The sequence below is a fragment of the Phyllostomus discolor genome, chromosome 2 (genome assembly GCF_004126475.2).
Source record: "Phyllostomus discolor isolate MPI-MPIP mPhyDis1 chromosome 2, mPhyDis1.pri.v3, whole genome shotgun sequence".
Taxonomy (NCBI): domain Eukaryota; kingdom Metazoa; phylum Chordata; class Mammalia; order Chiroptera; family Phyllostomidae; genus Phyllostomus; species Phyllostomus discolor.
In genome coordinates this window covers 113,966,814-113,992,838 of record NC_040904.2, presented here as the reverse complement: position 1 = coordinate 113,992,838, position 26,025 = coordinate 113,966,814, and the positions used below count along the sequence as shown (strand labels likewise).

General features: G+C 44.9%; 1 long non-coding RNA gene and 1 pseudogene across 1 annotated transcript; both read left to right on the top strand.

The window, feature by feature from the left end:
• The first annotated feature begins 81 nt into the window (after positions 1-81).
• On the top strand, positions 82-1,709 carry LOC118498937. The gene is made up of 2 exons (XR_004901427.1): positions 82-153; positions 1,145-1,709. It is a non-coding gene; the product is annotated as an uncharacterized LOC118498937 (long non-coding RNA).
• An 18,582-nt stretch (positions 1,710-20,291) lies between these two features.
• Positions 20,292-23,393, top strand: LOC118498935 (annotated as a pseudogene).
• The last annotated feature ends 2,632 nt before the right edge of the window (positions 23,394-26,025 follow it).

Below are 26,025 nucleotides of genomic sequence, written 5' to 3'. Positions count from 1 at the left end.
GAAAAGCCTCCTCTCTCCTGGAAGCGTGGCGGCGCCGAGTACCCGGAACTGCGTCCCCGCGCGCTGCCGCCCCCTCCCGGGGCAGAGCCCGGCCGGGCCATGGCGACAGGCGGACGCTTTTTTTGGTGGGTTGTTTTAGGAAAGCTCCTGGCGGTAGCTCCTGGGGTTTAAACTAGTCTACCTGCTCCTGAGCTTCAAAGAAACTAAAGAACTTAAAGAAGTTGCTTATCACGTTCACAACCTCCCAAGAGTCTTCTTCTCTGCCCCTGAGCAGGGTTTGCAATCGCCACCAGGTCCTCAGCAGCTGGGGGGGCTCTGAGCCCTCCCTCTCCTTTCACTACTTACTCCCCCAACTTTCTCCGTACCCTCCAACGGCCTCCCTCCTTCCCCCACTTCACTCCTCCCCCAGTCTCCCATCTCTCCCTCCCGTTTCCTCCCACCCCGGCTTTCTCCTCCCCTACCTCCTTCTGCCTCCCTTCCCCCACTTCTCCACCCCCTCCCACCTCCTCTTCTCCCATCTCCTCCTTCCCTCACTCTTCCCTCACTTCCTCGCCTTTCCCTCTCCTGGCGTCCCCGCTTTCTCCTTTCCCACCTCCTACCTCCTTTACTCCACTTCTCTTCTCCCGCCGCCTAGCTCTCCCGCCGGTCTCCTACTTCCTTCTTCCCTCACTTCTCCCCCCATCTTCTCTTCCTCCCTTCTCCTGGCCCCACTGCTTCCTTTCCCTACTTAAGGCCCCTAACCCTCTCCCATCTCCCCTGACCCCCGGGGCTGCGGGGCTGCGGGCGGCTCCCTCACTCGATGCTGTACACGGATTTGGGCTCTCTGTGGCTGCAAGGCCCTGGGTCAATTATTTAGATGAGAAAGTTTGCCGGCAGCCCCACTGGCGGCTACGCTGAAGCCGGGCCTCCGTACTCCTCTCCGGTCAGCCTGCGTTTGGGAGGCCATCCTTATGCAAGGGCTGGTGGCTCCCACCCAGGGTCTCAGAGGGCACGAAAGGAACTGCGAGGGAGCCTGCGAAGGAGGGGGAAGGGAGGTTAGAGCTTCGTGCGGCGCAAGCGTAGGTTTGGGTGCGGAGCAGGGGAGGTAGGTGTTAAGAACTGATCAGTCGAGTCCCGGGGAAGTGTGTAGTATTTCTGTTGCCAGGTGTGATGACCACTTCAAATTCACTGGATCCAGCACTACAGCCTGAGAGCACAGTGCCTGCTTTCCCAGGGGACCGGCCCAATATGTAGTAGGTACCTGATTAAAAAAAAAAAAAACACCTAACTTGTAAGCCGTTGTACTAAGAACTTTGCCAAATTTGTTGCATTTAATCCTTGTAATGATCAGGAGAGCGTTTTATTCTCACTTTACACATGTGGACACTGAGACATGGGCAACCTGAGAGACTTGGCAGTAACTGCACACTTCTTAGTGGTCCACCCAGGACTTACACCTGCATCTGCCTGGCTCCAAAGCCCATATTGTAGTATTTGCTGATGTGAAATAAAATGGTTTACCTTTAGCACTGATGAAACTGACACCTTGTTTGGAAGATAGGCAGGTTAGGTTTTGTGAACCCAGAGAAAGGGTGGGGGAAGACACCTACTAAGAAAGGCTCCTTGTGGCTATCGGGGCTCAAATAAAAAAGCAGAAGGTAAGTCTGGCAAGTGGTTCAGTTGGATGGAGTGTCCTCCCACACAACCAAAAGGCTGTGGGCTTGATTCCAGTCAGGGAACAATGGGTTAGCCAAAAAGTCCGTATAGTGTTTTTTGTTTTTTGTATGCTGGCTCTAGTAATGCTTAGTTGTCTTTAACTTCATTCAAAACAATTTTGTTAGATTGTATTGTGACAGCATGCATTTAGAAAAACATCAAAATTGGTGAACTTTTGTGCAGCCATTTTAATATTGAAGATGGAAGAAGATATCCAACATTTTCAGTGTGTTATGCTTTATTATTTCAAGAAAGGTAAAAACAACTGAAATGCAAAAAATTTGTGCAGCCCTGGCTGGTGTGGCTCAGTGGATTGAGTACCAGCCTGTGGTGGACTGAAAGGTTGCAGGTTCAATTTCCAGTTGGGGCACATGCTTGGGTTGTGGGCTGAGTGCCCAGTTGGGGGTATGTGAGAGGCACCTCATCTATGTTTCTCTCCTCTTTCTCCTTCCTTTCTCCTCTCTATAAAAAATTAGAATAAATAAATAAAATCTACAAAAAAAAGTGCAGTGTGAAGAAGGTACTGTGACTGATCAAACATGTCAAAAGTAGTTTGTGAAGTTTCTTAGTACTATTGACATTTTGGCCAAATAATTCTTTGCCGTGGGGCTGGTTTATGCATTGGAAGATGTTTAGCAGCACCCCTGGCCTCTACGGACTACAAGTCAATAGTGGGAAATAGCTGACATAGTCAAAATATCCAAATCAATAAATTTGTTTGTTGTTTGTTGGATGTTTGTTGGTGAAAATGAAAAATGTATCTTTTATTTTACATGAAAAAAATATACAAACTTTTTGGCCAACCCCGTACTAGGTTGCAGGTTTGATCCCCAGTTGGGGCATGTATAGGAGGCAATGGATGGATGTTTCTCACAGCAGTGTCTCTGTCTTTCCCTTTCTGTTCCCCCCTTCCTTTCTTTCTAAAATCAGTGACCATATCCCTAGGTGAGAATTAAGGAGAAAAAAAAAAAAAGAGCCTATCAGACAACTCTACACAGGGGCCTCATATGCAAACTACACTTCACAGTCGCACTAAACAGCTTGCTTGTATTGTGTTTCTGCCTTCTGAACCAACCCTTATAAAGGAGTCTCTGGAGTCTTATTTCAACCAATGGGACCAAAGGCTTTCCTCATCCAATCAGAGCTGTGCAACACTAACCAATCAGGGAAGTACCATTTGGATCAGTCAAACTGCAAGGATTTGGAGTCTTCATTTGCAAGTAGACTTGGGTGGGTGACTCCTTTCCATATAAGGCAGCTTTCCTCTGGCTTAAAGAGAACGCTTTCCAGTGAAGACAGAAAGTTGACACTCCCTTCCTGAGCTGAAATACCAATCAATATCTTGCTAGAGCATACCAAGACGGAGCAGAGCTGTCCAGCCAGAGAGGGGCCTGGCCACAGGGCTGCCTCACCACTGTGATGTTTTCACAGCCATCATAGCCATGAACTGTTCCACAGCATGTACAGTATCATAAATGAACTGTTTTGCACTGAATAAAGTTTTCTTCACTGTACCCCAAATTCGGGATTCCTGTTGGTTTCAATTGGTGCCAGCGACCATGGGTTGACAGTTTGTAGATAGGTAGATGCTCAAAGTTCTCCTAGACTTGTATCTCACTTGACTATCTCTAGGACAAATCAGCACCTCTCTACCTTTCAGGATGTAACATCCTGAGGTCTTTCATTAGCAGGAGCCTGAATCCTGCTAATGAGGGAGTTCCCAGGTGGGAACTACGGAGCTATTGTTTCTATTAGCCAAAGTCTCCTGTGGTTCCTTAGGGAAATCCCCAGAGCCGTAGGCTGGTAACTGTGCCTCGTGTTACTGGTTTATTCAATAGGATTATTGAAGAATTCCCATTCTGCTGCAAAGGAATATACAGTTGTGAGGAGGCAACAAGGGAAGTTAAACTTGAAGATTTAGTGGGACCTTTTCAACAAAGCCAGAAATCTCTGCTAGATTATGAAGAACACTGAGGAAAAACTGAGATCCTTGGTCCCTGTGGTATTTTATAAGGTGTTCACTCTGGACACTAAGGAGATGGATGGTTTGTGGTGATGGTGATGGCACCTTTGTTCAGCATGGATGTGTGTTCCTTTCCTGTTTATTCCCAGAAATTATAAAAGCATACCTGGTGCTGTTGGGCTTCTCCAATAGTTTGTTTGTTTGTTTGTTTTCCTGAAGGTTTCAAGACACCACCAAGGATGTTTTTGCTTAGTAACTATCTTTACTACCACTTAATATCTATACTCCTAAGTCATCAGAACACACCCCAATCTTTACCCAAAAATGAAATAAAGATTTGACAAGCTGAGCCTTGTAAGAGAGACAATGGGAAGCCCGGTTCTCAAATACAGTGTTGTACATGTGTTCCAGCAGAGTGCAGATGTCCTGGGGTTTAAGACACTGTGTATGGATAATACCTCAGGGTGCTGTCTGAGAGTACATTTATTTCTAAACCTTGTACAGCTGCTCTGTTGAAAAATTCCCCACAGGAGCCCCAGGAAGTTACCTTGCTGGTTATTATTACTCCATTTTTATAGGTGAAGAGCCAAAACCACCAAAAAGGGCTTATGATGACCTGACACCCAAACCTTGTGGGGGTGGGTGAGGTAGCAGGCCTGTGGCTCCTTAGGTGGACAAGCAAGTGGAGAAGAAAACAGATCCCCTACCATGGAAGAGGCCTCAGGGGTTCCACGCAGCCTCTCCACAACAGAATTGGGCCATTTTTTCCAGGGTGGCCAACTTTGTGGAGAATCCTGTTATGACAGCCTGATAGTAGTGGCTGACGCCCAGGCTGCCTCTTCCTTCAGGTACCTAAATCAGGCTTTCCTTGTGAGAAGGAGTCCTGGTGGCTGGCCAGACAGTCTCCTCCCCACTGCAGGGCACCCTAAAGAGGGAAAGGGAATCATGTTATTCCACACAAGCACAGACACTGCAGAGTCTGAAACTGACAACCCACCTGCCTCCCTGAACAAGTACAATGGCTCAGAGTAGGTCCCTCATCTAGCCCTTGGAGCTCTCTGCTGTTTGCAGGCTGCCTTGTCTGCCACTGCCACACACCAAGCCCCTGACCTTTTTGTGAGACACAACGAGCAATGTGGGTGTTCGCCTTTTGACCGCCCACCCACAAAAACACTGTGTGGGTCTCAGGTATGGCTCTGGGGCCAGGCACTCTTTAGGCCTTGGGTGTGTCAGAACTGTGAAGGAGGCACTCAGGCCTTTTAGCACCTCTTAAATCTTCCCAGACAGAGCCACTTACTTCCTCGAACTCAGGCTGCCACTGGCTCTGTCGCCAGAAATGAACCACAAGTCATAAAATCAAATGAAGTTCTGTGTAAATCTTGCCAACTCACAAAGATTATAGAAAGTTGAAGATGAAAGTTCTACCGCCTCATTCTGCAGCTATAAAGACTGAGGCGGGGGTGTGCTGGTGACTTGACTATCTCACAGCTGCTCTGTGGCAGGAGTTGCACCAGCCTCCCAGGGCTGTGGCATTACCTCCTTGCTGTCCCCCTTGTCTACAGCACTACAGCATCTTTCGACTTCCAAAAACAGCTATGAAGAGATTAGTTCTCCAGCCTCCTCATCTCTGTGTTTCTATCTGATTAAAATTGACACTTTTGAAAGTGAGTGGCCCCACCAGTCACGGAGGGCCAGTGCTCTGGGGAGTGCTGATTGAGAGGAGTGAAAAACAGGCAGGTGACTGAAGGCATAATTGCCAGCCTCCTTCCTGGCACCTGGGGATATTTATCATTCAAGTCGCTTGGTTTGTGCCCTAGGCAAATACCAACCCACAGAGTCTGTACTTAACTCCAGTCACCTGATTGTTGGCCCTCTGGGAGGGAAAGCTGGAGGAAATGCTATTTCATCAGCTTGTTGGCCTGGGATGGGAAGCTGTTTGGGCCCTGCAGAAGCCTTCAGTGTCAGTGATGCAAATTCAGGACCTACAGTGACCTTGGGCCTTTCAGGGAATGCTGTAGAGAAAAACTCAGAGATGGTTCTGGCTTTGTCTTTACCTTAGTTAAGACTCTTTGGTTGCAGGTCATCAACTTGAGCTTAAGAGAATTATGTGTGTAAAGCAGTATCTCATGAGGCCCAGGGACAGATGGCTACTGGGACCCCAGGCAGGACTCCTTCTCCAGCTCGGCTTCATGTGTCTCTCAGCCACCAACTTTCCTTCCTTCTTCTCTATCATCCTCAACAATTACCACCATTCCAGGTCTGATCCTGAAGGGATTAACCCTGGTGATTGGCCATGCTGGGGCCAATACCAAATTCCTGGGTGAGATGTTTTTTCCCAATGCTCAGAACAGTTTTTGAACTCATCAATTTTGATACCTTTTAGTGTTTCTGCCACTTTTTGTTTCACCTCTTCCACATTGGCAAAACCATTCCCTTTGAGGACTGTTTTCATCAGGGAAACAAACAAACAAAAAAGTCACTTGGGGCAAGATCTGGTGAATAGGGAGGGTGGGGCATGGGGGTCATGCTGTTTTTGGTCAAAAACTACTGAACACTCAGTGAGGTGTGGGCGGGTGTGCTCATAAATCATCCATCATGAAATGGGCAAACACGTTGAAAGAGTCTTCAAAAAAAATTCACTGAAGCCAAACACAGGCTCTCAGAACAACATCAGCTGGCACACGGATACAGATGGGCTCCTAGAGTGCTTACTTAGCAGGGGAAGCCTGTGCTACAAGGGGCCTGCCCTCCAGAAGATAATTCCATTTTTTTGGGGGGGGGTCCTCCCTCATATATATAGGTAGGCATGAAATATATTTACATATGAATGTAGATAGATATAGATCTACAGAAAAAATATAACTAAAAATTGTTAACACTAGAAAAGAAATAAAAACCAAGAAGAAACAGGTAGCTATTGAGCACAGTGACAAAAGATGGATGGACTCTAATTCCAGGCCTGGACTGATAGTTAAACTTCACTGTGAGCTTTAATGTTCAAGGCAAAGACAAAAATGTTATGAATGAAATAGCTATTATTTATTTTAAAGGAATAAATATTTAGAATAGTGGTTCTCAAAATACAGTCCAGGGACTCCTGGGGTCTTCACAACTAGTTTACTTCTTTCACTACCCTTCTGTCAAGAGTGTACAGTGGCATTCTCTAGAGACTCCGTGGCATGTCACGTGACCATAGATTGACTGCAGAAGCAGATACAAGAATCTAGCTGACTTCTACTAAGCCAGACATTCAAGAGATTTGCAAAAGTTTTAAATGATGTCACTCTCCTCACCATTGTTGATTTGGAAAATATATATTCATAAAACGTTAATTATGTTGATATATGATGGATTTATTGCTATTATTTCAAATGAATTAATAAACACTTAAATTCTTGTTTTAATTTCTAATATGGTAAGTATTCATAAGTATATCCTATATAAGCAAAAACTCTTCGGGGTTCTCAACAATTTTTAAGAGTGTAAAGGGGTCCTGAGACCAAAATGTTTGAGAACTGCTGATCAAGAATATTACTATTATTTATGCATCTGAGATGGTGATTTCTGCCCCGAAAGTTCCCCTCTAGAAGGCAATGTTTATGTCTACATTCGACCCTACACAAAACTATAGTTGTTAGGAATAGATGAGGTATCATTTATATATATACATTCACTTATTCCTCATTGTATCCATTCCAGAAATACTCATTGAGCAACTGTTATACATATTCCAGGTATTATGCCGACTCTGTGAATCTAATGAGGGGCCGGACAGACTGACCCCTGTCCTCGTGGAGGCTGTGGTGTGGTTCCCCAAGGAGGAACTATGAGGACTTGAAAACAATTCAGGGTCCATGTGAAACTAGATGGAAACCTCTTTTGTTTACAAGCTACCAGTTACAAAAAAATACTATTTATTTTACTGAGGCTGAAGATTTGAAGTGAAAGAATTTCCTGGCAGCAGGACATCGCATGTCAGGTACTGGATTTACTGTTGATTTAAGCTATAGCAGCCCTTGTCTGTAATTATTGTTTAAATGTATGAAGCATTTTAGAGAAGCTGAGTACCTACATTAGAAAGTATTATATTTGTATTACAAAAGGACTTTCACTTTGGAAACACTAGACTTATAAAGGAAGTACCATAATCAATAAGATTATTGATTGATTGATCAGTTCATTGTATACTTAAAACATGATTCAGATAATCACATTTGACTCACAATTTTGTAGTGACATGTATAATGCATTTTGTAGGAGGACAAAATTGTCTGGTAGAAGTTACAGTAAAAAACAAGAGAGCAAGCTTCTAGGTATATCCAGTGTCTGATGTTAGGTGAGCCTCAAGCCAGGAGGAAAAGCCCAGGGCAGGTAAAAGAGAGGTATCCAAGAAAATATGAACTACAAGGGGTAAGAAAAACTTAATTTTTTTGTTTGACATTTCTTCTAGCATGGTTGGGCAAGAAGGTCAAGGCAATACATATAAATTTCAGTATGACGTTAGACAAAAATCTTTTATAGTGTCCTGTTAATTAATGGAGAGATGTAGGGTGCAAAGCAAATTAGATTGTTTTGCAGCTGGTCAAACAATCACTTTCCAAATCTTGGCAATGGATCCATTTTAACTTTGATGGAGGTCTCTATTGACTTGCCCCAGGTCTCTATCTTCAGCCTTACTCACTGAGCACAGTATTGTTACAAGTGATGTGCTGCAGAAATCAGCCATGACAAAGAGGGAAAGAATAGCTTCTATATTAAGGTGCTAGAATCAGGGCCCCAAAATATTTGTAAAGACTGGGAAAATATGCCAGGTCTAACAGGATAGAACAGGGTAGTATCCACCATTGGGCCCAGAAAATGCATCCAAATTCAGGATGTTTGAAACTGGCATGTTTAAATGGAGCCAGGATGAGGCAAATGCAAAAACGTATCTATAAAGACTTTGTATAATCAGGCCACTGCTTGGCTTCTGGGGTGTTTCCTGAAGCTCCGTGACTTTAGTAGGTGTTGGGCCACGGGCCAGGAAGGTGAGGGTAGGGAACAAACTCAGATGAAGAGTGTGGTTTAAGAGCGTAATATGTGAAAGAAAAACAATACACTCAGTAAATGGCTTCTTTAAATGCTGCAGGAGGGGCCCCAGGTTGTATTAACAGAAATACTATGTCCAGAAAAAAAAAGGAGAAGTTAGGCCTCATGTGGAATATTGGAGGCAGTTCTGGGTTACTCTCTTTTACAGAGACTGAACATTTAAATATGGAGAGAAGACAGCAATTAAGATGAAAGGGGTCTTGAAATCACATCACATCCTTGTTCTCAACTCTGCAGAGTGTGACCCTGTCAAGGCCACGTGACTCCTGGCTACCTCTCAAAGCTCACTTCTGATCTTCTCTTCACTGACTGTCTCCACTTCAACCATACTGACTTACTTGATATTCCTCAAACATCAAGTATTTATCATGGTAGGGCCTCTGCTCTCCCCACATGTATTCACATAGCCCATCCCCTCAGTTCAGTCAGGTCTTTGCTCAGATGTCACCACCTCGTTAGGACCTAGAAGCAGTCCTATTTTCTAGTCCCTTTACTTTGATTTTCCTTAAGTGTACGTACCATTACATGACATTACATTATAAAGTTGCTTGTTTAACTGTTTATTTTCTGTCTTCCTTAGTATAATATAAGTCCAGGAGGGCTGGAGCTTTGTTTGGTTTCCTCTTCCACCCCTTGCTCCTTTACCTTAGGGATTCAATGAACACCCTGTGACAGACTCAGTGAATAAAACAAGGCCATACTGCCAAGTACCAAGGAAAGCCTCTGAGAGCTGTGTCAAACGCTGGAGGAGCTACTTGATGGGAGAGGCTTTCCCCAATTGGCCAGCCTAGAATGACCAGTGGGCACTTGAGAAAGAGGTTGGGAATCTTGGCTCTGTGTAAAGAGAGGTTTCTAGCAGATGGAAAATGTGGGCCACTCCGAGCCTCACAGCCATGAGGCGAGTTTTCCTCAGAAGTGAGAAAGCCATCTGCAAGAAATTTTGTTTGGAACTGGGATTAGAGAATATTTAAGACTTTTTTCTGTTCCAAAATTTTATGAAATCATCACAGGTCAGGCCATCTCTTTCTTGTTTAAACATTTTTTAATTTGGTCTACTGAAATTTTCTTTCTTTGTTTTTAAGATTTTATTTATTTATTTTTAATGAAGGGAAAGGAGGGAGAAAGAGAAGGAGAGAAACATGAATGTGTGGTTGCCTCTTGCTTGCCCCCTGGGGACCTGGCCCACAACTCAGGCATGAACCCTTACTGGGAGTCGAACCAGGAACCCTTTGGTGCGGCTCAATCCAAGGAGCCATACCAGCCAGGACTGGTATGTGAAATAGTTCTTCTATGTGAACACATTTACACTGTGTCGAATGTGATAATGGAATTCAATCTGTAGAACAATGTCTGTTTTTTGAAATATCATTTAGAATATGTGGGATTTAGAGAGTTTTACGTCATGGGAAATGTGTGTCATTCTCACAGAGCTAAGAGGGATCGAAATGTACCTAATTTTTCTTATTAACATGTCAAGTGTGCTTACCAGCCTTATAAATAATTATAAGTGTTGCTTTCTGAGTATCACTCTAGATAAGACATGGCATCTGTTCCAAGGAGAACAATTTTAGCACTCAAGGGCTGAACTGTCATCAGTTCAAGTCGTCGGGCAAGAATTATCCCGGTATGGACAGCCAGACAAAAGAGTAAACGAGATTCCGGGATGTCGTTTCAATGAGGCAAAAGTTTTCTTTTTTGAAAAGAACACTCAATGTTTAGTATTAACATAGAGCTTAGAGAACACAAAGATCTGTGTATTTTTGTAAGTTAAAACAAACAAAAAAACATAATACTGTAGACGACTCTGTGTTTCTCACTCAAAGGAAAAGGGACAAAATATCAGTGAGGAGAGACTCCAGCTGTCTCCCAGCTAATATCTCCAGTGCGGACTTATTCCCACGATCCTGAAGCAGGCCAGGAACAGAGACACGGCCCGAAAGTATGTCATGGGAATCTGTGACTGTTTGCCTGGCTATGTGATGAGATTTTGCTGCCTAGACACATCAGAGGTTGGAACCCCATGGCTAGTGTTCTGGTAACCTAACAAGTAGAAAGTCTTTCCTGGAATTCTGAATTTTGAAAATTTATTTCAAAAAGCCCAAACATAATTTCAGCACATGAAAACAACAATAAATAAAACTGAGCTGTTTGAGCTACATAAAGTCTGGCTGAACCTTCTCTCTCTCCCAGAAGCAACCAGATTCTAGAACACAGTTTCATGAAAGGGGAGGAAAGTACAATACATGGTTGTTTGATATGAGTTCCCAGGAACTTCCCAGGAGATGAATTTGTAGGGAAATGGGGTCCATGAAGCCAGAAAAGACCCAAGATCAGAAATGGGGTGGGGGTGGGGGGCTCCTATTACTTTGTTCTGGGATACAAAGCAACCAATATTCTTTCTTGGGCATCTGCACCAGAGAGGGGTTTTTCTAAGGAAAGTGGCTTTCCTTTGGGTCTGACCCAGGGCTGCCACCGGGGATCTCACTCTCTGGGTTCATCTTGTGCTTTACAGAGTAAATCAGTGCAATCAAGACAACTAAGTACCAAAGCAATTCCGTTGCAGTTTCTTGTCGATGCTTCACTGGCCTCCCATCCCCACTGAGCTGCCAGCTGCCTTAGGACAGGGGCACATCTCGTTCACCATTGTATCTCCACGCACCTAGTACAGCCCCAGTGTCGAATGTGACTGCAACTGAAAAGCTCCAAAGGAACACAAGTCTACATTTACCCTCTACAAACCCACAGCACAGATCACATGGCTTAGTATGACAGTGGAGTTTTCTTCTGCCAAATTGCCTTTGATTTTCAAGGTAAGGCACCAGTGGTGCATCTTGTCACCTGAAGACTCAGTTCCTGGTGGTCTGGAGTTGAGGGCAAGGACTGAGTCCCGGTTCACCTGAATCTCCCATACAGTGCCTGGCACCCTCCAGGTGACCAGTAAACATGTGTTGAATAAAAGAACACAGTGATGGCTATTGGCCCGCCTGGAGCTTGGCTGGCTGCTGTCATTGCCCAATAGATGGGTCTCTTTCAAAACAAGACATGTTAGGAAAGTGGATTTCCCTGAAGGGGAAAGCTGTGGGGGCAGCGAGCCTTTCTCCTACCGCTTTCTGGGAGGGTAGGAGAGGAGAAACAGGAGACAAAACTTCCCCAGGTCGTGGTCCTGCTTGAGGACGTAGCGGGATCAGGCGCTCCCGACTCAGCCGCTTAGATGATGAAAGCCCCAGAAACAGGAGCGGGCAGGTTTGGAGGCAGACAGCGCAGCGTTTCCTCCCCATGTGACGCGGTAACTCCGAGCGCTGCCACCAAGTGTCTCAAAGGTGAGGAGGCAGACCGTGGCTGCAGAGGCGACTGCCCGTCATGCAGCTCCTCCTCGGGGCCTCCATTTGCTGACTCCGCCTGGGGCTCCGCTGCCAGGAAAGAGACACCTGCCGGTGGAGCGCGGCAGTGCGGGTCTGCGTGGCCCTAGCGACAAGCAGGCCCAGGCCCGGGGTGGGGGAGGCCAGGGAGGGGCCCGTAGTATGCCAGGTTCTTGACAAGCCGGTTCCTGAATTACACTTTCAAGGGCACGATGTAATCTCGTCTTTGCACATTCTATGAAAGACTGTAAAACAGGCAAATGGTCAGGTAGAGGAATGTCCATATGTTCCCTGCCTTGGTATCTTCAGCCAGCGAGGCCCCCACACCTGCTGTTCCCTGAGCTGCCAGGCCAAGAGAACATAAGAACAGACACCAGACTTACAGGGACCTTGAAAGGGAGGGCAAAACCTCGCTATATTTAAGTTCAGGTAGGCCAGCCAGACTTGGGGGCGGGGGGGGGGGGGGGCGGGCGGGCACGGGGAACACTTACCCATGCTCTGTTTCAGGCAGGGCCCTCAAACTTGCACAGGAGGAAGAAAAGTGGAGGGAAATTTGACAAAGTAACTGGTAAACACTCTTCAAAAGTGTTAAAGTTATAAAAATCAAGAGAAGTCTGAGAAACTGTCACAGATTCAGGAGACTATGGGAGAAATAATCTAAATCCAACGTGGGATTCTGGAGAGGATCCTGACACAAAGGGGACATGAGTGCAAAACTGGGGTCTTTATTTTTGTTAATAGTATTGCACCGACGATAGTTTTTGGTTTTGACAATTACACTATGGTTTTAATAAGTTATATGATTAATACTAGGGGAAGCTGGGTAAGGATGTCTTAGTTCCTTAAGGCTGCTATAACAAAATGTCACGGACTGGGTGGCTTATAAAAACAAATTTATTTCTCATAGTTCTGGAGTTGGAAGTCTGAAATCATGGTGCTGGCAGATTCTATGTCTGATGAGGACTGCTTCCTTGCTCATAGAGGGTGCCTTCTTGCTATGTTCTAGGAGCTGGAGAGCTCTCTGGAGCCTCTTTCATAAGGGCACTGATCCCATTCATGAGGACTCCCTCCGCAGGACTTAATCACCTCCCAACACCCCACCTCCTAACATCATTGAATTGGGCATTAGGATTTCAACATATCAATCTTGGGATGACACAAGCATTTAGACCATAGCAAGGGATATGTGGAAATCCTCTGTGCTATTTTTGCGACTTCTCTGTAAGTCTAAAATTAGTTCAAAATAAAAAGTTTAAAAACAATGTATTTTTGTATATGTGAATTGGGGGTGGGCAGCAAGTGGTTCATGATATAAAATAGGGTGAATTGTGGAGAAAAAGTTTGAGAGCCACACTGCGTGGGTGTGGAGGGCATATGGGCCATGCAGTGAGGGCCAGCTCCTGGAGCTGAGGTCCCAGAGGATTCTGTGGGTGCTGTTAGGGAAGGTGAGACACTGCAGACCACACACTGTGGTTAGTGAGGGGTTGGGGTTGTCATAGTGCCATCAGGCAGTTAGATGTAGGCCTCAGTTCAGCGGTTTGACAGTGGCTGTGGATTCCGGATGGGGAGGAACTCTGACCCCAGCAAGTCTGAGAGGTGAGTGGACACTGTGGATGTTGAAGCTGTCACAAGGCTATCCTGTTATCACCTACAATATCCACTTTGGGGGAGGTTACAGGCTAGAAGCAATCCCATGCTGCCTAGGGGAATTTGATAGTCTCAGTTGTGTTATTTCTTTGATTTTTTTTGGTGGGGGAGGTGGAATGGGAACCTAATTTCAGGTGTCTGTTTCATAATCTGTTTCACAATCAGAGTTACGATTGAAGACCTATTTCAAAACTGAAACTTCTCTCAGTCCTAAAAGCCCTAGGCAGATGTGTCCTTCTTTCGCTAGAAATTCTTTATGCAACCTGGAAGAATGAAGATTCTGGTAATTCAGTAACTTCTAACCTGCCTTGCAGATGTATTGAGTTAGAGCAGTGATTCTCAACTGAGGGCAGTTTTGTTCCCCAGGAGACATTTCACAACGTCTGTGGACATTTCACTTGTCATAACTCTGTGTGTGTGCGCATGCTACTGGCATCTGGTGGGTAGAGGCCAGGGATGCTGCTAAACATCCTGCAGTGCACAAGACAGCCCCTCCGCCCCACAGCACACAATTACCAGCCCCAAATGTCAAGAATGCCGAGGCTGAGAAACCCTGAGTTAGAGGAGGTGAAAATGCGAAGTCAGTTTATAGTCAGGAGAGTTGCCTGGGAGCTTTTAACAAAAGTAGGGTATTAAACTTAATTTCTTGGCTTGATTTCAAGTGGATAATTATAACTTGTCTACCTAAAATTTATACTTCATTTTTAACTGGTATCTTCCTTCAATTTATGCATAAACGGGTCCAGTGTGATTGTATTCCTGACAAAAGGGTGACCTCCTGTGCCTCAGTTATATGCCAGCAGTGGGTGAAAGGGTTGGTCGTGAAGCAGTTTGAAACATTTGGAGGATAAATAGCACTAAAATGAGAAACTCAGCATATTATTGTCAGTATTAATTATTAGTAGTATTTCAGCACTCATTCAGCCACTCTAAGTATCCCGACAGGATTGCCATTAGTATGAAGGTCAAGATCAGATTCCCGACCTTCAGTCTAACCAGACTCAGCCCGGAATTAATGCGTGAGCCTTTAAAACTAGGGAGTGAAGGCTCTGCAGCCCTGGCGCCTGCTCCCAGCCTCTGGGAGAGGTTGCACCAGCAACACCCAGATTCAAAGAGAATCTTCAATCTTCTATTTGTACTCACCGTTCCCAAATTTAGAGCAGAGCAGCACATACTTGTCTATTGCTTCAAGGCAAGAGCAAATTTTGAAGGTATTAAATAGACTCTTACTTAAGAAGACAAGACAGCCCAGAAAACGTTTGGGACAAGGCTTCGCCTCTCCCTTTCCTTACTTTTTAAAGGCTATGATCCTTTACAGTGGCAAAATTTAAAATCAGAAGTCGGCTGCTTACTGATGGACAATCCAAATAACTACCTTTCTATAAGCCACACAGATTAGTTTGTGAAACCGAATTTTTTTTTCAAATATTTTTACATTAAACAAGCCTGGACAGCTACAGGCGGTATAAAAGGAGCAGGTTGGGCCTTCTTTTTTTCCTTTGTAGGGTTTATTTTGTGGGGGAGGATTGTTTATTTTCCCTAGGATTTCTGTATTGGGAAAGATAGTATCAATCTCATCTGTAGTAATCTGGACTTTTGGCAAAGTATAACTTCTGGGATTGTAAATGGTGGTATATGTTGTTTCTCTGCCTAACATGTCTTTCTTTAAGTAGATTTGGAATGGAGACTCTCCTACCTTTTGTATACAGACAAGATTTCCACACCCTCATCCATACCCTCTTACTTAGCCCCTTAAGAATATTATGAAGGTGCTAATTTAGGTGAGAGGCAGAAACTTAAGCCAGAGGGCAGAGTTTGTCTTTGCAAATCAAACTGGTATATCCCAGACAAAGCCTGAGACCCTGGCTCCTGGTTGGGAAGAATCACACCATAATACATGTTAATACTTATTGGCTGTTTAGTAGGTGCCAATCTGAGTCCAAGTTTTCCTGTGGAATGGCTCATTTAAGCCTTGCCACAACACCTTAAGGTGGGTGCTACTTGTAGCCTCTATTTTACAGATGAGGAAACTGAGGCTCAGAGAGGTCAGATATTTTACCCAAGGTCACCAAGCAGAAAGGCTCCCCTAGAATTCGAAACAATCCATGTGCCTCTAGAGCCCCTGCTCTTGACCTGTTCCAAACAAACAAACAAATAAACAAAATAAACCATGAATAAGCCCTGGCCAGGTGGCTCAGTTGGTTGGAGTGTTGTCCTGTACACCAAAAAGTCGCAGGTTTGATTCCTGGTCAGGGCATATACCTAGGGTATGGGTTTGATCTCTGGTCAGGGCATGTGTGAGAGGCAACTGATTGATGTTTCTCTCTCTCTCCCTTCCTCTCTCTCTGAAATCAATAAACATACCCTTGGGTGAGGATTAAAAAACATATAATATTAGCATATAATAACTAAATAGTTTGTTTTTTAAAAATATTTCAAGCTATTTTCACATTCATCATCTCTTTTGTTCAGGAGGTGTGATGGTGACTACACTCCTGAAAGGTGTCTCTTCATAAACTGAACTTTGAAAATGACAAGACACAGCCATACGCACTTTCTTCCCAATGCCACATCACAGAAGGCTGACTTGAGCAAATCTCGTGCCTGAGAGATCACTTGTTTATTCTCCTCCTGCCCAAGATGAATTTAGATGGTGGGTGTTTTAGGTTTTCTTTTCATAACACTTCTCTTTTTCTACACTTTTCCAGAACACGATGCAACGGACACCTTTTTGAAGTTTAATTACACCTCTGGCCTTGCACTGCACGAGCGTTTTACTCGTGGCTGTGTTTCTGGAGGCTAAGAACATGGCAGGAAGGGCATGTTCATCTCAGAACTGATACTCCAGAAGTGAGTTCCTCCCTTGAACATGGCCTGAGATGTATCACCACCCCATCTGGGAGTCCAATCTCGGGTACATAAGGGACTGACTACAAATTTTAGCAGTAAAAGGGAGCAAAAAGCCATTAATTTGGATGAAAGTTGATGAGGCAAAGTACAGCCATCTATCATTTCTTCCTGTTTTTGTACACATATGTCCCTCTGCTGCCTCCCTACTTATTCACAGTGGGGGAGGATCAGAATAGTCAGCAAATTACCACCTTCCACAATGTCTGTTCTGGCCTCAAGGTGGCCTTTCTGCATGAAGTTGGAAATGGAACAAGTTGATAAGGTACAGACATTCTCTGCTTATGAGACATGTAGCAACTTGTTCGCACAGGCTATGATATGAGGCCCTTTGAAATTGGTTTCCAACCTTTGTGTCTAGATATAGCCCCTGCCACTCTCTACCCCGCAGCTATACCAGATGTCGTGTCCCCTTTTACTCCAGGTGAGGGATGAGGCAAGTCAAAGCCACGTTTTAGACTTCTGAGCACTGGTTTTCTACTTCCTCTAGGCTGTAACTTTGAGCCTTAGAAATAAGACTAGGATGAGTGCTGTAGTCTTAAGATGACCAGCTTGGAAAGCTCAAATCTATGAGAGACAGGGAATTTAAGGTAGGAGGCATTTCATGCCTCTGCTCAGTCCATCTGTGTGGCTTCCTCATCCCAGAATGCCTTTCTTTCTTTATCTCAAATTATATTTTCTTTTCCATATCTAATCATCTTTCAGAAAGAAGCTTTCCATGCATGCCTTATTTGTTACCTTCTAGGCCCTAATTAAGTATAAATACCTTAAGCACCATCACAACCTTAAAGGCACAGGTCAGGTGTTATTGGTGAATCTGAGCTCCCCTGAGCTCCCCTGAGTACCCTGTGCGCAGCATGAGGACAGCCCTTCCCATCCCCTCATTTTCCTGAGCTTCTGGGGATCAGGGCTATTCCCCTTTCATGTTTCTATTCCTCACAGCACTCAACTTAACAGTTTATGTCTAGGAGCTCACTGTGTGTCTGGGCACTGAATTGGATCTAACAACCAGGACTTATGTTAACTGGATAAACACCACTCTTGTAGAACTCCAAAAGATACAGGAACCTGGGTAAGCTTCATAGTTAACACTGAATGGTTTGTCCATAGTGGGCCCATGAGAAGGGTTGCACACAACCTGGAATTTTCCAGACAGTCTTGAGTTGAAATAATCTATCTTCTTCTGTGCCTGAGTATATTGTATAAATCTTACACTAGAAGTTCTAACTTGGGACTTGGAAAATAACAATGATTGCTTCATATGGACAAAACCAAGGGAGAGGGTGGAAGCAAGGGAGGGAGGTGTGTTTGGCTGGGGATGGGAGACTGGTGGGGGGGAAATGCAGGGCAACTGTAATTGAACAACAATAAAGTAATTAAAAAAAACAATGATTGCTTTATCTGTGGAACATCCAGAATAACAATAACAATAACAACAATAATAATAATCCACCCAAATGAGTCAAACATTTGTTAAAGACAAGCATAGAGGTAAGTAAGCATGACCACAAAATGAGGCAGGTAGGTGAGAGAAGTTCGTACTATTTTTATGGCTTTGTCATTTGTATGTTTTTCCTAACAATTTTTCAGGCTACTTGAGGTTCTTCATTTTGGGCTCTGCATAGGTCTGACCCAATGAAGGCGTCAAGTTTGCTATAGAGCTGCAGCAGAAGTCTCCGATATGTGACCTGTTTTCGGGTTTATGGATTACTCATGGCGACTGTCAGCTCTTAATATAGATAACAATTTGAGGCTGTCCTAACCACTAGCTTAACTTCTTCCAAGGATGCCTGTGGCTTTTCCTTGTGAGGGTTACCCTTCCTTTCTTGCAGCTAAAAGCACCCTGTTTACTTAGAATTATTAAGTACTGTGGACCCTAAAAAAGAAAATATCTACTAAGAAGGGTTCCTGGTGGCTAACTGGGCTATAAAGACAAAAAAAAAACAAAAAACAGAGCCTAGCAGCCATTTGTACACAGGGGCCTGTCACACAAACCACACTCCAGGAAGAAATCTGCACTAAGCTGCCTGCTTTCTGCACTGAACTGCCTGCCTGCACTGCATTTCTGCCATCTGAGCCAGCCCTTATATAAAGGAGTTCCTGGTGTTCTATTTTAACCAATACAACTGAGGCTTTCCCTGTCCAACTGGAACTGTGCAGCTATATCCCCCATCAGCATCTCTACAGACCAATCAGAATCTCTGTTCTGACCAATCTGAGCAGTGCCTTTTGGATCAATCAAATTTGCATGAGGATGGACCAATCAGGGACCAGGGGTGGGGACTTCTGTCTATATAAGTCAACTGCCCTTTGGCTCTGGGAGTGCACTTTTCCTTTCCACTGAAGACTGAAGACTGTTTCCCCTGCTGGAGCCAAATGCTGAAGATACCTTGCCAGCAGATACCTTGCCTCAGGGCCAAGTAGACTGGTACAGAGCAAAGCTGTCTAACTGGAGAGAGGCTTGGCCCCAGGGCTGCCTCTCCCCATAGCCCCTAACAGCTGTGTGGTTTCACAGCCATACTGCTTCATAATTGAGCTCTAACACTATTGAGCTGTTCTACAGCCTTGCTGTTCTTACAGCCATGCCGTACCACAGTTGAGCTGTTTGCACTAAATAAAGTTTCCTTCTTCACCACACCCCCACTGAGGGATTTCCTGTTGGTGTGAAATTGGTGCCAATGACCATCAGTTGAAATACGAGCCCTTTATATAAGTATAGGAGGCTCCTTTTGTTTCTGGTAACATGCACTATTCTATTGTATGTTAAGTCTTAAAGCCAAGGTAGAGGACATTTACAACTCACTGTCTACAATCTCTTCTCTCGTGCTTCCTGGGATGTTCTTCCCTCATATTCCTTAAAGCCCAGCTGTGGTGCCAGCACTGCCTCAGGCATTTCCCATGACCTGCAACACCTGTCTGTTAATAGGCGAGAGAAAACTTACAAATGCAGGCACAGTGATTTATTGCAGATCTATAACATTTTCCATGGAAGGCAGTGGAAACGGGTCAGGCAAGTGGAGTTTAATCCTTTATCTTACTCATATGCTATCATTTTTCTTGCAAGTGAGTCAGATCAGGGGCCGGAGGGCTGGTGAGGGTGAGAATGGCCCAATGAAGACTAAGTACTCACGTCTCTGGGCTGTAGGCATCACTGAACTAGGCTGAAGGCCAAGAGAGAAGGTGTCATGGCCCAGGTGACCACTTTTTAATTTCAACTCCTTGGACATCCATCAGAAGGGTTAGGATTGGTGGGTAATTCCCAAAGATCCTGCTGCTATGAACGGACACAACTTCTAGGGCAAAGAGTGTTTGGGGTTACCTGAAACTCCAAAAATGTCCATTCAATCATCTGACATGCTTAAAAAATGTGTTCTATTGTGGTAAGATACACATCATATAACATTTACCATTTTAATATTTTTAAGTGTACAGATCAGTGGTATTAAGTACCTTCACATTGTTGTGAATTACTGCCATCCATCTCCAGAACTTTTTCACTGTCCCAAACTGAAATTCTGTCCTCATTAAACACTAAGTTACCATTTGCCCTTTCCCCAGCCCCTGGCACACAGCATTCTACTTTCTGTTTCTAAGAATTTGGCTCTAGGAACCTCATATAAGTAGAATTGCACAGTATTTGTCCTTTTGTGACTGGCTTATTTTACTTGGCACAGTGTCCTCAAGTTCATTCATGTTGTAGCTTGTGTCAGAATTTCCTTCCTCTATTTTTGCCACATCTTCTATGAGAATGAAGGCCATTCTCATCAGTCAGCATGTCGACATTCCCGAAAATGTCAACATCACTCTGAAGGGGTGTACAGTTATTGAGAAGGGCCCCAGAGGCACCCTGTGGAAGAACTTCAACCACATCAATGCAGAACTCTGTCTCCTTGGATAGAAAAAGAAGAGGCTCCAGGTTGACAAATGGGGAAATGAAAAAGGCACCGGCCACCGTTCGCACTATCTGCAGTCACATACAGAACATGATCGGGGTGCTACACTGGACTTCTGCCACAGGATGAGGTCTATGTACACTCACTTCCTCAGCAACGTCGCCGTCCAGGAGAACAGGCCTCCTGTGGAAATCTGAAATGTCTTCAGTGAAAAATACATCTGCTGGGTTCAGATGAAGCCAGGCGTTACTGGTTTAGTATCTCAAAGCCAGAAAGATGAGTTAATTCTCAAAGGTAACAACAATGAACTTGTATCGAATTTAGCTGCTTTGATTCAGCAAGACACAACCTTTAAAAATAGGGTATCAGAAAAATTTGGGATGGCATCTATGTTTTGGAAAAAGGAACAGTTTAGGGGGCTAATAAGTAATACCTAGTTATCCAGCTACAAAAATGGCAAGATGCTGGATGATGTCTAAGACCTATTCGTGATATTTTAAAGATCCAATGAAAGCCCTAGTGAAAAGATGTCCCTTCTTTTTTAAGGCTGAAAAATATTCCATTGTATGTACACATCACACTTTGTCTAGCCGTTCATCCTCGGACACTTGGGTTGCTTCCACCTTCGGATGCTGGGACTGCTGTGACGTGAGTGCACAAATATCTGTGACCCTGCTGACAGTTCTTGTGAGCATATTCCCACAAGTGGAATTGTTGGATCCTATGGTAACTCTCTGGTTACTTTTTTGAGGAACTGCCATGTCGTTTTGCATAATGGCTGTACCACTCTGACACTCTTGGCAGTGCAGGTCTTTGTAAGAGGCTAGCTTGGAGAAGACATGAATGTTCTTCTTTCATTTTTCAAGGACTTGATGCTGAGGATATTACCAAGTTTCTGCCTTTGGTCCCTGTCTACAGATGGGAGAAGGCTATTACTGCTCTTCTCAGGAAAACCAGGGACTATGAGGAGTTGTTGAGATAGGCTGGGAAAAGAAATCTGGTTTCAAAAACCTTGAGCTCCCAAGGCCAGAGCCTGTGCTCTCCCTTCCTCCAACATGAGCCACCCCTCCTGCAGATGCACAGATCAGGGCTGGGGATGGCTGGTGGCCACGTTTGGGTAGCTAAGTTCTCATATCTGTCCTGCTGATCAGACATGGATATCAAGGATCTTCTCTGAGGTCCTTGTAGAAAGGATCATTCTTAGTCAGCAGACCACTGTGCCTGCATTTCTGACTTTTAAGCTTGCCATCTTCCTCATTCTTTGGTGTGGCATACTTCTGGAGAGAGGAGTGTCTACTGAATGTCCATCAAACTCTAATGAAGATTTCATTAAGAATATGATGGCTGCATTCTTTCCCTCAGCCTCTCCCTTCCTGACCCCTGGCCGGTTCTTACTCAGGGTGCCAGAAGCACTGCTGACTCCAGAACACACATTCTCTCTCTGATCCACACTAGGCCTTGTCAAAGGAGAGAAGTTCCCATGCCTGTCTCTCATTGAGGAGTACAAACAAGTTGGCATCTTGTCCTTTGGAAGGTGGCCTGAGGCTATACCTTGCCCCTCTGGCACTAGGACAGGCTGCCCTTTTGGCAGCTCCTGCCAGAGTTGCTCAGGAGTCCTCTGAAGGAGGACTGTTGGAGAGGCAGGGAAGTGGAGGGCGCTGCTGCACTGGCTGGAACTCTGTCCTGCAACATCTTCATCACAGCTCACGGAAAGGTCACTCCTGAAGAATTCTGCAGTGTTTCTCATCAGGCTGCCAGCAGCCACAAGCCAAGCTAGCCACACCAACAACTCTTGTCCATGCAGGATTAGCAGCAGGGACCTCATTATCCTTTGTGCTGACCTAGAAAGTCTCTAAGAAACAAGTTCCCACCTGTATCTGCTTGTGAAGATGTGCCTCTTGCTTCCAAAGCATCAGCTGGCAAATTCATTAGGCCTTAGTGGCCTGGAAAGGAGGGCCCCGTCTTCTGAGCCATGGCCATGATACAGACGGGAGCCCGAGGAGCTGTGTCCCCATCCCAGTCTCCTGGCCGGGCCAGGCCTCTTGGGTGTGGCTTCTGGGAGATGACGTCCTCTCTCCGGAGTGAGGGTCTGTGGGTGGCAGCAGGGGTCCCTCCCTCCCTCACCTGGAATAGCACCAGGCAGAGGAGGCACTCCATGAAGACTGTCCCCAGCTGAGACCTGGCCTGGGTTGGAGAATGGGCTCACCTGCTGTTCTAGAGGACAAGCACTGCTGGGAAGGGACTGCTACGGGGAAGCCCTTGGCAGTCTCACTTAGAGAGGGCCTTGGGCAGAGATAACCAGTGCTGCTCCTCCCTCCTCTTTTGTAACTGAGCCCTCACTGAACACTTACCTTAGAGATCGGGAAAGCAAAAGTATTGCCAGGCTTTTTCCAAATGCAGGGTAGGGGACGACTGGAGTGGTGGTGGGGAACAGTTTAAAATGTGCATAGTAAGGATGCCACTTCCAGGGTGGGCTTGGGGGCAACTTTTTGAGGCCAGTGCACATATTTACATATCCACACATACAACCAAACCTGCCAAGGGGCACCCAGCTTTTCCCACCCAATCCTTCTTCTCTCTCCTTTGCGGGATGTTCTGAGTCGAAATTTAACTGCTAATGTTTTACATATCTTAGGTGAAAAAACCCACAAACTGAACATGCCATTTAAAATTTAAATGAAAAAAATGTCATTTTTAGTTTCTAGTTTTTGTAAGTAACGAAGAGCGTATTTCACAGACTTTAACCAAAGAGGGAGAAAGTGTCCATCTTCAGCTGGAAAACAAATATTGGATTTACTTATTCTTTCTTTATCTGTGTGTGTTCAGTCTCCTACCTTAAGCCAACAAGAGGGCTAACTCGGCTTGGAGAAATTGAGTCTTCTTTTCTCGAGATTATCATACAATTTCCACTGGGGAAATGGACTCTCACTTTCGAAAACATAAAACTGTTTTCTGTTGCTTAGAAATCACCTCCCTGCACCGACCCAGGAGAGCCTGCAGGCTGGAACGCTGGGGGCGGGTCCCAGGCCCGCAGCGAGAGGTGTGACCCTCCAGGAATCACTTTGCCAAGACCAGCCGCACTAGCTATTAGTTTAACAATAAGCTTGATCTTTTTCTTCAGATACAAAGGAGAACCGCAGCGGCTCCAAGTCACGTGTCCCGCTCACGTGGTGCTGAGATTCTGAACCCGGCTGGCAGTCGTTAACTAATGCTGACGCCCTGGGTGAAAATACAGGTTTTGAAAACACGAGTTCGATTTTTACGAAACAAGCAGGACTGCGATAGAAGGTATTGGAGTGGGTGGGTGCTTTAATCTTGCTCAGAGCTTTCCGAGTAAAGGAAAAGAGCCAACAACCATTCCCTTGTTTTTTTGTTGCTGCGCACTTGCCAGCTGGAGCCCCCGTTTTGCAAACCTGGAGGGCTCCCAGGCTGCGGCATCCGGGGCTTTGAGTTGAAGGAGGAGCAAGCACTGGGCCCCGTGGCTTTGGAAATGGAAGGCAGAACTCTGAAATTAGTAGAAAGCAAATTGTCTCTTCCCTATTAAATTCATGCTTCTGGCCCAATCAAAGTTCAGTTGGGGCGCAAAAGACACAGTGAGTTTGTGGGCTGTTCTGGAGTTTTCATGAAAATGAAAACCAACATTAAGCTTTTGTCTCCTTTAAGACCTTCTGTGGTTAAGAACAGAAACAGGGAGGACTCAGCCTACCTGAATGTTTCCTTGCTCAGTCATTTGAAAGAAAGAGGTTCTTTCACTTTCTCCAACTTATATGGTGTTGCTTCATGCTTTCAAAAGTAGTTATATGCTGAGTTTGTTTGATTTTAGCACAAAAGCTACAATAGTGGGGGTAAATAAAGTTTAGAATCTTTGCTGGAGGGAAGGGATAAAGTACAGATAAAAGACCTTAGCAGATATGGCCAACATTTTTTTAAAACGTAGGTGTGTTTGATTTCACACTATAGAAAAAGTATTTTCCCCAAACAGTTTGCAATATGGACTCAGCCTTCCCAGAAAATCCACCTGCATAGTCTGGAGCCTGAAATTCTCATTTCATTTAACTCTTTTCAGAAAGAACAAATCCATAAAGGATTTCCAGTTTTCTAGGTTCACTGTGTCACTGAAATATTTCAGGAAGTTTAGTTACGGAGTTTAGTTGTCTCCCTCCTCACCTTTCCCCCACTCTACTCTCTCAAAAAGATGAAAATATGTGACCTAAAGGGATGGAGCCTGGTTTTCTAGAGCCTGAAGCTTATATAATTTGGGAGGTCCTTTTGGGAGGTATTTTGAAAATATAAAATTGTATATACAAAGTTAGGCATTAAAGTATCACAAAATGATTCAGAAAAAAATCATTTGCCTAGCATACCTCTAAAATCCTTTTACGCTATCTTGCATTTTGGGGTACATATTTTTGATGGCCTCATATTCTTCTTGAAAGGAGAGAACTTTCATCTTGACCGGTCATCAATTTTAAGTGTGTCTAGAACTGTCCAAGGTTGATGATTGAAAAAATTTCCCTGGTCTAGCTTCTGACTGGTCTGTGCTGGCTGCATTTCCCATCTTGTGTCCCCTGCCTTGGCCCACAATACCTCAGGTGCAGGATCTACTCATACCAACCTGACCTCCGGGTCTGAGCCCTCACATCTCCAGGCCAGTCCGTGGGCACAGTGGGCCCTGGAAATATTCCCCAAACCCTCTCTACTCTAGAACAGCCAGTAGTCACTAACTATAAATACAGTTTATAGATTTATAAATATACCTTAACCCAAAGCACAGGTATCGCGAACTGAGATTCCTTTTGGCCAGATCCCAAAAATGCCCATGGCCACCCCAGAGTCACCCAAAGAGTCTTAAGCAATTAAAGTCATAGTATGTTACCATTGCCAAGTTTACAAAAGCAAATGACTACGAATGTGCAGCTGGGAGGCGTGGAACTTGATTCTCATTAGCTTCAATCTGGGTTTTGGTGACTGCTGGGGCATACTAAGTATGTCTCAAGGAGACCTTTTCTGAATCCTTGAATCAAAGATACTTAGCTTTGAGGTGCCATTCCATGGACACCATGGAATGATTCCTCAAGGTAAATTCTATTTAATAAGAAACCTCTCTTGGGCTCTGACTCAGGCCCCCCAGTGTGGCCTTGGGGCTAGGCTCTCAGGGAGGCCAGTCTCCTGCTCTGGACTCACAGTAAAGGGAGGAGGGTCGGAGGGGCAAGGAAGCAGCTTTGTTACACATGTCACACTTTAAGGCTCAGGATGCCCCTGTGGAGTGGCTGTTATAATTAGTCCTGTGCTCAGAGAGATGGTTTCCTGCCTACAGTCCCAGGGTGGGGTCCTTTCAAAGTTGGAACTCAAAACCAGGCAGGTCTCTGTGACTCCCCAGGCTGGTTCCTTCGAGGCAGTCATAACTCTGACCTTATACTTCTCATGAAGTAAATGTGACATTCATCCTGTTTAGCCTCTGGAGTGGCCCACT